This window comes from Solea solea, chromosome 17, assembly GCF_958295425.1.
Source record: "Solea solea chromosome 17, fSolSol10.1, whole genome shotgun sequence".
Taxonomy (NCBI): domain Eukaryota; kingdom Metazoa; phylum Chordata; class Actinopteri; order Pleuronectiformes; family Soleidae; genus Solea; species Solea solea.
This window is the reverse complement of record NC_081150.1, coordinates 7,022,382-7,036,317: the sequence shown is the minus strand read 5'-3', so window position 1 is coordinate 7,036,317 and position 13,936 is coordinate 7,022,382. Positions and strand designations below refer to the sequence as shown.

Sequence of the window (13,936 nt, the reverse complement as noted above, 5' to 3'; positions counted from 1 at the left end):
ATACAAGTCTTTTATTTCATTTACATGTCACTTAACGGAAGTTTCAGATCCCATACTGATGTCTTCAGTCATCTCTCTCTGCAGAATTATAATGTAACTGTTAGACAAGTTTATGGAGGAGAAATATCTGTTGGCATAATACAAGCTTTTCTTGGGCTGTACGCTTAAAACTGGTGTAATCTGCATTTGTTTCTCTAAGACTGTGTGGTTGGTGGGAATGTGCTGTTGAATGGAAGAATGTCTTTTCTCCAGCTGACCCTCTTCTAACCTCTTCTTTCATGCCTTTTATAGTTGAGGATCACCCCGCTCGCTCGCTCGCTCAAGCTCCTTGGTCCCAGGTTACATAATTGATTTGAGCCAAGGATGGAAAGCGACTGTTATCTAGCTGTGTTTCCACCAAAATGGTGCCAGTGCACTTCAGTGTGCCACAGTAGATTTGGGATGGTAACCCATGATCCTGCTTCTGTTTCCCATCCATCCCAGGGTGTACAGGCTAAACAGCAATGACTCTGTTTAATGTGAAAATAGCGTTACATCATACTGGAGCGATACAGTACAGCCTGAACATGACACAGAAAAACAACGGCAGATGTCCAGCTTTTTATATTCTTTCTTGGCATTGAATAAGACGCAAATGGCCTTGAATCCCCTTTCTGTCTTAATGCTCAGCAAATCAATGTGGACATGTTTTGTGCTTCTCCAATTACATTAACCACTGCTGCCCCGAAACAACAATTCTCTTTCAACCTATCAATCCGAAACTTGCTTTATGTGCAGCACTAAACTGAACTCTACCACTTTGAGGATCTCCCTCATGTGCAAACACAACATGTTGTCAGGTCATTTGCCAGCAGCAGATGAAAATGAGTTTGTAAAACACACACACACCCATACTGGGACACACACATGTACGTACATACTCAAAGTGTTATATAAGAGCTATATATAGTCATCCGCTCACAACCGCTGCCAAACTGTGTTACACAAAGAACGTAACACATGGCCTAATGGACAAAGCATCCTCCTTGTAAATGACTATTTCATCAGAGAAAGTCTTTGTGTTGACCCAAGGGCCAATGACTGTCCTCGACGACTCACAGAGGGAATACTCAGGCCCCTCAGAGGGAGCGAGAGGAGGGAGGGAGGTGAGAGAGGGGTGAGGACTGTCCCTGGGTTATCGGGAAACTCAATCAGAGGTATTTAGAGCAGTGCATGTTTGAGTTAGTGTGTACACTTGTACTGTCTTTGTGAAAATCATTTTGAATTTTAGACCAAATGGAACGAGAATGCTTTAGGAAATTAATGATATTTTGTTTGGTTTTCACAACTTCAGTTAAAGACCTGATTTAAGACACAGGTTTGACCTATTTTTAGTCAAGGTCACGAGTATGGGTAGGCAATTAGTTGTGATAATTAAGGTGTTTTTACAAACAAGGATAGAATGTGTGTGTGAGAGAGAGAGAGAGAGAGAGAGAGAGAGAGAGAGAGAGAGAGAGAGAGGAGAGAGGGAGAGGGAGAGAGAGAGAGAGAGAGAGAGAGAGAGCACTGGCACTTAGTCAGAGGGTTTCCCAAGTGTAATGAGGTAGAGCATCCAGGCTTAACACACTTAACCTATCCCTGGTGATGGGTTAAGTGTGCTGGGGCACAGCTCTATAACAGTTGGTGTGTCTTCATCAGTCTGATTTTATGCATGAATTTCAAATTCACACACAAATGGCAATGCAGGCAATTCAAAAAAAGTCTTGAAATATTGCTTACAATTTTTAACGCTTAAGGGAGGTAGAAATCATCGATAAAAGAAAGATGAGAATGAGTGCTATAAAAAACAATTTAGTGGTAAAAAAAAAAGACAATAATGAGAAATCATAAGACTTTTACTCCCATTATTTGCCTCACAGCAGTTAATGGAAACACAGATAAGTGTGCATTATTTTACCAATCAACTAAAATATGCAATACATTTTATTTATCAATTTATTAATTTGTTTAATCAATACATTACCCTGGCTTCAGGCAAACACCTTTAAATTGTTTACAAAATCCGTATTCCAATGGTGTTTGAAACAGCTGCATAGGGAAATGTGCCTAAAAATATATCCCTAAATCTCTGCTCAGTGATTAATGTGTGTGGCTGAAGTGAACAAATGGAATATGGAAAAGACCAACTTTCAAGAGGTGATAGTATCTGTCTCGGGTTAATAATAGAAACATCACAGTATTAGAGAGACTTCAATTCATAAAGCAGTTTACATTTTCAAGAGACAGCATCATTCTCTGCTCAGGCAGCCCATAAAAGAATCAGTTGGTTAATAGAGAAGAAGCCATTTGCACTTATTCCATTTTATAATAATATTCTAAAAAAGGCATGCGTGCACACAGCCAGAATGTAACTCAAGGCTTAGCCAAATCATGATGTAAATGAATGGTGTTTCACTTAGAGGCAGTGAAGGCAGCTACATGACAACTTGTAAATTTGTGTTAATGCAGACATGGAAGTTTGGCAACTGGCCTGTGCAGTGTTACGCCAGCACAAAGAAAAATACCAAATTAACTCAAAATGACTTTATTACATCACATATTCTATGCTGTTCTGTGCTCCTGTGTTTATGACAGTCTCATTTATACCAGATTAGGAGGTTAAAGGTTTGGTTTACCCAGCTACAAATACCATACTCAGGGCTCTTCTGGGGCAGGTTTGCCCAAACATGGTCAAAGATACTAACATAGTGTGGTTGACCTATAATGTGAAGTGCTTGAAGAGACACCAAGTACTGGCTACTACAAAACAACACAAGACTGAGCTTGGGTCAATGCCTTAGAGGATTCAAATGTCCCAAATTAACAACACTCAAGAAGAAACTCCATTCAGAGTGTGCACTGTCACATCTGAAATGTTAGCCAGAGATGGAGCATACACCCACTCTCCATACAGCTGTCCACCTCAGAGGGGGACCAGAAAAATGAGGGATAACCCAGCATGAGAAATGGGTAATAAACAATTGCTTAAGAGCTTGAGACAGGGAGAAGTGGACAGCATGAGGGCAGGGAGAGGGAGGAGGGATTACTGAAGAAATATGGGATTTCTCCCATTGCCCAAATAAGTACCTATTAAAAGAGACTTTGTGTCCCGCTGAGCTGCCGATAAAGCAGCCAGGACAAAGGAGCTGTGGAAATAGAACATGACCATATACAGAGGGAAGCTGTGGAAAGAGGTAGCAGGAGGGGGCAGAGGTTAAGTGGTTCCCCAGAATCTGAGCTTTCCACTGGCACAAATGCGCAAAGAGAGTTCCTGAGTCCCAGCTCGTGGACCCAGCCTGAGCTCACACAGGATCATGATTGAGCAGAGGGAGGGAACTGCTGTCCAAGAAATCACAGCTTTTAAAATCAGCTCCACAGTCAAGAACCTTGTTTACCAATTTTGAAGACACTATGATGAGTGCCTGTTTTTTGTTATTTTTACCAGACTCTTTTAAATTCACACCTGAGTTCATCTGTCCCACGCTGTGGGTTTCAGACCACCGCACTGACAGAAAAACAGAAAACAGAGGCAGAGAGAGGAAAAGCTGTCTTGACAAACACACACTCCACAGATGTTGCTCCTCTCTCTGACACCACTGGTCTCCATAGCAACCCTCCGGCCAGTAATAGCCTCCAGCTCGCCTGGCTGCAATGGCGTCATGTAGACGCACACACACAAACACCATACACATACATACACACATTTCAGCCTCTGAATGGGATCCCAGTGTGTATTTATAGAGGCAGAGCGACTCAGTAGCCCACCCAGCCCAACTACGCCCTCAGGCCTCACCAGAGAGCACACATCTCTTAACAGAGACCATCTACCCCCATCATTAAAAGCCCTGGCCACACACACACACACACACCCATAAAAACAGATCCACCAAGTCCCTCAATTCTAGTAAACAAGCCCTGTAATTGGCGATAACAGATAGCCTGGAATTATACATTAGAGCTGGTTTGTGTTTGCCGCTTGCCCTGGATACGTGCAAGCAGCACTCACTAAATCTTACATGGACGGACGGATCTTTCCTCAATTAAAAAAAGGTAAATCAATATAGAAACTCTGCACAACAAAGTTTACCTTTAAAAATGTAAGGTTGTGCTGTTCTATTGCAAACTGAATACATTTGTATTATTTCCCCAAAAATGACAGAAAGCATCAGCAGTTCAATTCTTATGGTGTTGTTTTTCACTTCAAAGAGCTGCCTCAGAGGATTCTTATTTTAAATGTGGATACGCATGTACAACAAGATCAAACCAATATTTCTCTGACACAAAAAGCAATTTTTAGTGAAGTGCTCCCACTGAAGACTTTGACAAGCTGTTATTACTTCTACATAAGACACGCTGTACTTGTGCTTTGTCCCTCATCATAAAAGCATAGACTAATATTCAGGGAGTTTTACTGGATTGATCTGCAATAGGTCAACAATGCATTGTAGTGAGATGACAACTGATGTCTTTTGCGTGGCAAAAATGATCACGTGGTGTCACGGAAATGCTGCCCGGTGATCATTTAGGTATACAGTACTCTCCACAATGTTGAAAGTAGAAAAAAAAGGAAATTCAGCTAAAAATTGTTGTGTCATTGAGCTATGTCAGTATTCTTAGGTTGGATTTCCCATCATACATCTGTTAAAGGAGGAAAACTGTATGCCTACCATATTAAGTTTATTACTGTTATGGAGATTTTTGAAGATCACGTGAGATGACCTATGATGTAACCTCTGGAGTCAGTGATGAGTTAAGTTGTACGACTTTATTGAAGACAGCTCAGATCTGAGGATAACTGAGACAATGCCTGACATCTGAACAGTAATGCATCATCACAAATTCTGGCGAGCAGCGTGCCAGGTCCGATACATATAGTTAGTAAGCCTTGAGATAGTGTATCCAGTCCAGATGCCTGACACCTTGGTATCTAGGAAGAGAACTTTGAAAGTCACCTAGTTTGTGTCTTATCGTAAGTTATGGCTGTTTATTTTGAACACCAGGTCTGGTTATAAGAATATGTGAGTAATTAAACTAGAAGTTGGCTGACGATTGAAAGTTTCTCTCACAATTACTACTGTATACTGTATACAGTGTGTGGGAGGTGAATGTGTGTGTACTTACCAGGTGACAGAGAGAGGAACAGGTCACTGAGGGGAGGGGAAATACCGGAGGACAGCAGCAGTGCACCACTCTGAAAGAGATTTGTAAAGGAAAAGAAGGACATGAATACATTTGTGAGGTGTAATTTGCAGACATCACATGTTCAGCTAATTTCATTATTCAGCCTTATCGTGTACACAAACAGTAATATTATGACTATGTGTGTAGCCTTCAGGGAAGACTCTGACACATTAATGCACATGCAAACAGACACAAGCTTGTGCACGCACGGCACTCTGGGGTGTAATTACACACACCACCCTCGTCCTTTTTTGGCAAATTTTTAATCATTCCTCTGGCTTCTGCTATATAAACTGTTAATAGGAAGCTTCTACCCTGGTGGTAATGAGCTGGCAAATAAGACAAACAGCACCTCCGTCCTCATCTCCTCCTCTGTAGCTTTTTGAGTGGAGGATAACGGCGTCTGCTAAAAGCATACAATGTAAATGTAAAATACAAAAAAGGATATACAAAAGTGAAGCTGAACAATGGGGGAAGAAACTATAGATGGGAATCAAGATAATCCACATCTTGGCAAGCCATCTTATATCCTTATGTCCACACCACAGACAAGACAAATTCCTCAACATTTCCTGTACTTAGCAATGAGCGTGTTCGGTTTGTGTCTCTCGTCACCTCATCATCACAGCTCCATCTTGCTCTGGCTGGTGCAGGACAGGAACTGTGGCAGTAATGAATTCTATATACAAGCACAACGGAAGATAAACTTTGCCGGATAAGCAAAGACAGTCCAGGATATATTTCAATAATCTAAGTGACAAAAGCGAACATTCTGCAGATTTTATTTACGTCTGGAATTATCCAAGTTTAACGAATGTGATACAATGTGTGAAAGAAAACACGTTTCCACATTGAAGAAACATCCATCCATCTTCCACCACTTTATCCTCCACATGAGGGTCGTGGGGGTCGCTGGTGATAAATCCCAGCTGACATGGACAGGTCACCAGTCCATCACAGGGCCACATACAGACAAACAACCATCCACTCTCAAACAAACAGTCAATTTAGTGTCCAATTTGCCTAATCTCCAAATCTGCCTGTGTTTTGACTGTGAGAGTAAACCAGAGAACCAGGAGAAACCCACACATGCACGGGGAGAACATGCAAACTCCATGCAGAACCAGGTTACAAATCTGGTTCTTCTTGCTGCAAAGGCAAGAGTGCTAATCACTACACCAACCATGTGGCCCATCAAAGAAACAGGTTCAACTATAATGGCGCTTTCCCTAACTTTTTACGATTCATTAGTCGCCTTGTTGTCCCCTATCTCCTATCTGATAATTCTCCACTGCTCCTCTCAAGTAGACACACTTCCACTCTCAACACGCACACACACATTTGTCTAACATAGGCCATAAAACAGTATGCAAAGGATGTTATCCAAAGAAAAATCTGTCACTGTTATTTCCATTGTTTGATTATTTACGCAAGCCCTCTGCCTATTACTTCCTGTATGGCCATTTCCTAGACGATGATTCTTTCTTAGAGGAACCATCTGTAGCAGTGCTCAACTATCTAAATCTTCCATGGACCCATAAAACTGAAGTTCATAAAGCAAATATGGACCAAAAATAGCCAAATGGCCTTACCACAGTAAACATAAAAATGTACTACTGAGCACTGAAAGGAGCAGTCACACACTGTTATATAATACAAAGAAGGAGTCCTCCTCTTACTAATCTGGCTACACATAATATCATAAATTAAATTACTCTATAAGTAGCGCATGTAAGCCACAAAAGATCAAATGTTATGTTGCTGTGGAATGTTATATGGTTGCAAACAAAGAAAACACAAAAAATAAATGTATGGCGGAGAATAAAAAAACAGCTTATTGTTAGGCTAACAATAACTAATTTAGAAATCAATAGGTCTCCAACATCGACCATCGACATACTCAGTATTGATCTGTTTTTTTTCTTTCTCTCGCTCCCTCTATCTGTCTCTCTCTCTGCCTCTCCTCTTCATGTAGATGAGTCTCTCCCACAGTGGTGGCCTATATGGATGTGATATTCTACATGTCAAGTGGTCTCGCCAGATGAGAGCTGTTCACAGGCCTCTTCAGCCAGGGGAGCAGATCAGTGGGAGTGCTCTGTGCCAAAAAATGGATATTCAGAGATCAGTATTTATGCTATGCTGAGCAAATGGGTGAGAATACAATAAAAACCAGATACACAGACAGAGAAAAGGAAACCCCTAAGGCAGGTCATAGCCTGAGGGCCATCACAACACAAGCTCAGTCACCCAGGATCTTTAGCCTGAACTGAGAGACAGCCAAGATGGTCTTGTGAAAGCTAATAAAGACTTCTCACACTGTAATGTTATAAGGAATCCCTTTAATTCTTTCAAAGTCAATGGAACAAATATAAAATCAATTTTAGAGGTTAACTAATTGTGTATTTTTAAAGGTCAAGAGATTAATGATAGTCTGAAACATGGGAAAGCATTTCGTTGGCAGTTAGGCCCCTGCCCCCAAATCCCTCATTTTCATTAATTCATTCATTCATTGTTTACATGAGGGTCACGGGCCGCTGAAGCCAATCCCACCTGACGTAGGGCGAAAGACGTGTTTCACCATGGACAGGTTGCCAGTCCATCCCAGGCCCAACATATAGAGACAAACAACCATTCACTCACTCACCTATGGTCAATTTAGAGTGTCCAATCTTGTTTTCAGACTGTGAGAGGAAACCACAGTACCCAGAGAAAACCCCCCCACACACGGGAAGAACAGGCAAACTCCATGCACAAATGACCTGCCCCCCTTAACATCAGAAATGCCAGTAAATGTCATCATATTCGAAAATAATTTGCAATAACAATATTCAAAAAAAGCTAAAGAACATAAATAAAAATGTATGTTCTTTAAATTTACATAAATAAAATAAAATAATCAAATTACATTGAATGCACCTCTAACCTCAACACACTGTTGACTCTACACTATTCACACTAACTCCCATTTGCTGGATCTATCATGGATCTTTTATTAGTCATCAACAAACAGCAAACGTGAGCAGATATAGCCACTGACCCATAATTTGTGCTCGGCATGCGACATGGAGTCTCCATGCAGAGTGGTGAGGCAGCACAGCCATTGGCCACTAATAAAGCCATTGACCACAGACGCCGGCAAAATGTCCTGCAACAAACACACCCTGCTGCTATGGAAACTCCCAACAAGCACACTGCTGGTATCAGACACAAAATACAAAACAACAAGGATGGATGCACTTTGCTACTTGAGTTCTCTCTCTCCCTCTGCCCTTTGTGTCTGTGTATTTATGGAAGGTGCTATTCTAAGTAACATCCAGTGGTGCAATAATAATTCCTTTGATTAGGGCAATAGGTAAGAGGCTGGTAATCTATCAACCAGCCTGCCAGAGGATTAAAATGGCATAAACAGTAACGGCTCTACCATCATCAGTCAACCTGTGACAGCTCTACAGGGGAAACACACAGGGGTGCAGATTTAAAGGACAGCACCGTTAATGCAGCCAACAAACATACTCCCACAGGTATCACAAAGACAATTATAGCAGGGGAAGTGACATTATCAAATAGCTTCTTCTAAAAATAACAATAATACACACACAAATCTTTACACACACTCACACTTGGGCTGGAAGTAACGACTATTTTCATAATCAATTCATGTCTTGATTCTGAACCCTCAATACAACAGAAAATCATAACATTTCTTCATTTCAATATATAAATGATATATGTTGTTGAGTAGTTCATGAACCAAAACGCTTCTGACAAATCCATAGAAATATGTATTTCTATTCACGGTCACAAAAACACCGTGAATAGAAATACGGTCACCTTTTAATGACCTTGTCCTCTTTACCTGTCTCTGCTATAACAATAAGGGAAAACCCCCTGTGAAACATCAGTGTTCTGTAGCACCAGTTAGAAAGTGTGTGGTCTTTTTGAAATTTTGTCACTAGTGGTTCAGGACAACTCACAACCCTTTGCTTTGTTGTTCTGCTGCCGAGGACAAGTCATCAATTATTATGTTATATTACATTATTGTTTTCCTTGCGACAGAAATGACATACTTTGTGTTTAAGAAGCTATAATTAGTATTCCATATAAAAAAGCAATTAACTAATATTCAATATTTTTAGTGAATAATTTAGTCCTTTAATACTCCATTCAGCATTGCGGCCCTAACTCACACAGATGAGGAAAAATGGGCTTGAACAAACAAGTGTGAAATAACTTAAAGCTGACAAATAAAGCAAATGCTGTTGTGTAAACATGCACTACAGCTAACAGCCTCCTCATCTCACTTCTCCATGGGACTCACTGCTGGTTGTTTTGCACCTCACAGCCGAGTATTGAGAAGATAACGCTCATTTTGTCCCTGATGTTAGATAACATCCTCTGTAATGCTCTTCTGAGGGCTGCTATGACAGGGACATCAAACAACACTCTGAGAAAACCCTGTCTGATGGCTTTCACGCAGCTGTGTCCCACAGAGCACCAGGACTCCGCAGAGGATTGAGTGAGGGTCACCAGATTGGACACTGATTCAGTGGTCGGAGACTTGAAACAGCGAGTCCTCAAAATGAAAAGATTATCATCATTTATTTCTAACATCGCATATCTTCATTTCAGATGGAAATTGGAAGATTGGAAAATAAATCTTTTTCTTTATCTCTTGTCAAGAGAATGTAGGAGAATAATTTGATTCAAATGTAAAGGTCATGAGGTTAAAGAAAAAAATGGGTCACCACTTCTGGAACTTTTCTTGCAGAGATGTTTTAAGCCTATATTCATTAAAAGAAATTGATTTAGCTTTGGATAAATGCTTTTTATATGAACATACACACTATGAATCTATAGAGATGTTTCACATTTGTATTTAGGGCAGCAGTGGCTTAGTGGTAGGTGGTGTTTCAGTGGACGAGTGGGTGGTCAACTAGAAGGTCGTGGGTTTGATCCCCAGCTCTGCTAATTTATATGCCGCTGTGTCCCTGTGCAAGACACTAAACCCCAAGTTGCTCCTGACAGCTGTGACAAATGTGTGATAGAAAACACTGTGCAGATATGTGCTGTATTTCATTATTATCTTCAACCTGAGTGAAGAATAAGAGGAACAGAAGAGTTCCTTATTAAGAGTTTCTTGAACAGTAAATATTTACTCTATTTTATACTGTGCATTGTCTTCCTTTTTTACTCAAGTGCAAATATGCTTAATGCAAATATGCTTAAAGTGGCTGCAATACAAACCATGACTTACTTTTATAATACTCACTTAGCATACAATAAAACTGCAAATCAACCGAAAGACCAGTACAGACTTACACTGAATGAACAAGTTATTGTCTTTTCAGGAGATTGAGAATTGGAATAGAACCAAAAGCAGAGGCGTTCAGAGAGAAGCGCAGAATGGCAGAGGAATAGAGAGATGTACACACACCAAAACATTTCACATGCACTTTGACTTTTCAGTCTTTTTTCCTCTATGATGCTGTCAGAAGTCAGCTCCCCGAGGGCCACAATAAAATAGAGAGAGAAAGACAAAGAATAAAATCCAGACGGAGAAAGGTGAGAGGGAGAGTCTGTCTACTTAGTGAGTCAGAGAACGATTAGAGAGAACAAACACTTATTTTGCCTTGGAGAATAATGGACAACCATCTTTAACACGGACAAATTTAGATCTGCGCATATATCTCACTGCAGACTCACACACATGGACAACACGTCTTATGCAGTGATGGTGTTCAAGACCCCAGGCCAATGACAGGAAGTATTCAACTTCAACTAATTAAACAGCCAATATATGACATAGTTCGCAGAGTTCTCTGATTTGCCAGTTACTAGAACCCGAAATATTTCAAGCTCCTTTTTAAATGTTTTGGTGTTGTGTCTGCTGAGAAAGACTGTTAAATTGGTTTTGTATTACAGAATTAACCCTGTACATCATAACTGTCATATTTTTCAGATTAACCAAAAGGGCATCCGAATGCTGGAGGCCCTTAAGATGGTCTGATATGCTTCTAGGCAGTACATTTCGAACTGTAAGATTTGGGGATAAAAAGTGACAGCCCTAGTCAGTGTTTAATAGAACTTACTCTTTATAAAAGTACAATCCAGTACAGTAGATGTCGTTTAAATGACTTTGAGTAAGTTTTGAGGTCACTGTGTTGAAACTTATTCAGAGGCAGTCAGGCAAATAAGCCCTCAAATATCCTCAGTTCCTTTTGTTTACTTTTCATGTTCTGAAACCTATCTCCAAATGCCTGAAGGAGATTTGCAAAGCAGCCAATTCAAATGTCACAGCAGGTTCTTGCTCTTAAGAAAACACAGCGTTAGGCCTTTCCAGTTTTCTTTAAATTTCTAATTTAATTTCACTTACTTTGTTTTCACATTTGATATCAGAGATAAGACAGGACATTGGAGCTTGATGTTGTGCTATGTTGGGTTTTGTTTTTTAGGTTTGTTGTTTATTGCCAGTCAGAGAGAGAAAGTGGGACAATGTGTTTTAGGATACTTTGGTGATTTTTAATATATTGTGTCGCAACTGTTCCAAAAAGGTTCTTTGAGACAAACTGACGTTGAACAATTTAATTTTGTCTGGGTGCAGCTCCTCTGCAACTGCAACAATTCTCCTTCCGAATGCAGTTTCAGCTATTTTATAAAAGAAGTGAGTTGGAAAAACTATTCTTAGTTTTGTCACAGGCGGATGTTTTGTGGAACACATGTTATTTGTTATCCATCATTTATCAAACTGAAAGAAAACGTAATGTTATTCAGCAGAAACAAGGGCTGCATGTGATTAAGTGTTATGGTTTTTAAATTTACAGCCAAATAATATATGTTGTAAGTGTTAATGCAAACCAAACATAAATCAGTCAGAAGTCACTACATTCTTGTATAAGAAAGGGGAGCCATGCAGAAAAGGTTTAAGAACCACTAACTTGTGCAGTATGACTTTTCAAATTGAACAACATTAGTTTGTTTGGTTACACTATAAAACAGTTATGAGCTATTATTCTGCTGTTTGTCCAGGTATTTATCGTTTAACGGTTTCTATTTAGGAGGTTTTCAACTGCAGTGATGGGGATTTAAGGTCAGATCAGAACATACTGGACAGTGTATTAACGCAGAATATGATTTCAAGGTTTGATGTTTGTGGTTGTCACTTTTGAAGACAAGTGCAATAAGTATTACAGAGTATATGTATAGGATATGTATATGTATAGGAGTTTTATGATACCAGAGAATGGCAGTGATGCAACATCATGGATGTAATCTGCGGATGTAAAACCTCAGAGAAGAAGAGTTGTTTTTTTTACAGCGTGTTTTTACAACAACAAAAATAGACACAAGTTTTCTTAGCAAACTCTTGCATCTGTGGGTGAGAGTCACATTTCACTAACAAAAGAAAAATTGACTTTGTCATTACATGATAAACTACCTCTTTGTGTACTACACCAATTTAGGATGGACTAATTTAGTCTCTCTAAAGACGCTGCTTTCCACTAGACCCTATGGGATTTCTCTAGTCACACATTATAGTAGTATTATTATTATTATTACAGTGTATAAAAGATCTAATTTACATGTAGAAGATTAGGTCACTACCAAGTAAAAATTAGTTTTTGAGAGGGTGGTCCCCAATAATTCACGATTAAGTACGTACTGCTTAAATAAGTTGTGTTCATATGTGCGCTACACAGTATTTCCCCATTCTTCCAAATGTTGTATAAAAGTGTCATTTGTGAAAGTAATTTCTCCCAGACTCTGCCAAAAGGAAGATTTACAACACTCTTATGATGTGCTTCGATTGTGACAGTTTTCTAAACTTTACATTATTTCCACAGTTTGTTATCGTAGCCATCTGGTGGCTTCATGTGCAAAGCCGAGAGGTTTGTTTAAATGACACGACAGACATGGCTGATGAGAAATCACCAGGGGCCTTTGATAAAGATTTGGCACTGATCGGAAATCCATGTGAGAAAACTGTTGTGTGTTTACACTCGGTTTGTTTCTCTCCGGCCTGGAGTTCAGGGAGCATTTATTATTTTATGAGTTGTAAACCTATGAGAACGGTTGATAAAACTGCCATTAAAATCCACTTTGTTTCCCCATAACATAAAATAAACGACAAATTCAGTTAAACAAATATTAAATACTTTTAATACATTTCCTCAAAGCGGGGATTAGGTAAATTGGACACTCTAAATTGACCATAGGAGTGAGTGTGAGAGTGAATGGTTGTTTGTCTCTATCTGTGTGTGGCCCTGCGATGGACTTGCGAACTATCCAGGGTGTACCCCGCCTATCGCCCGATGTAGCTGAGATTGGCACAGCACCCCCTGCGACCCTCTGGTGGAGGATAAAGCGGTAGATAATGACTGACTGACTGACATTTCCTCAAAGCCATTAAATAATGCAAGTCAATAATAAAATAGAAAAGTATTGTTTCACGTCTGTAGTCTGCATTTCAACGACAGTCTGCTACACACTACACACGATAATTGGCCAAATGTCAGTCCTGATCTGATTTTCCTCCCAATTTGAGGCTGGTTTGAAAATATTATCTGACCAAATTATCCTGTAATCTGAGCAATTTACAGGCGTAATTTTAACGTCATCAGATGCATCAGAGTCTTTCAAATTTCAAATCGCAAGTATTTATGTGTGATATTTACGGCTCAAACAGCAATTGGGGGTGTTAGCAGAACACAGCAAGAGAGCGCGTTGACCAGGAATCGGA

At 39.9% G+C, this 13,936-nt stretch overlaps 1 protein-coding gene across 2 annotated transcripts in view; it reads right to left on the bottom strand.

Moving 5' to 3' along the window:
- The window catches only part of LOC131443332 (1-phosphatidylinositol 4,5-bisphosphate phosphodiesterase beta-4-like), a 62,836-nt gene that overhangs the window by 40,358 nt on the left and 8,542 nt on the right, over window positions 1-13,936 (bottom strand). For both annotated transcript variants that reach the window (XM_058612861.1, XM_058612862.1), the window contains exon 3: window positions 5,140-5,209. The gene's annotated coding sequence lies outside the window, so the exon portion shown is untranslated. The remainder of the gene's footprint in view (window positions 1-5,139; window positions 5,210-13,936) is intronic.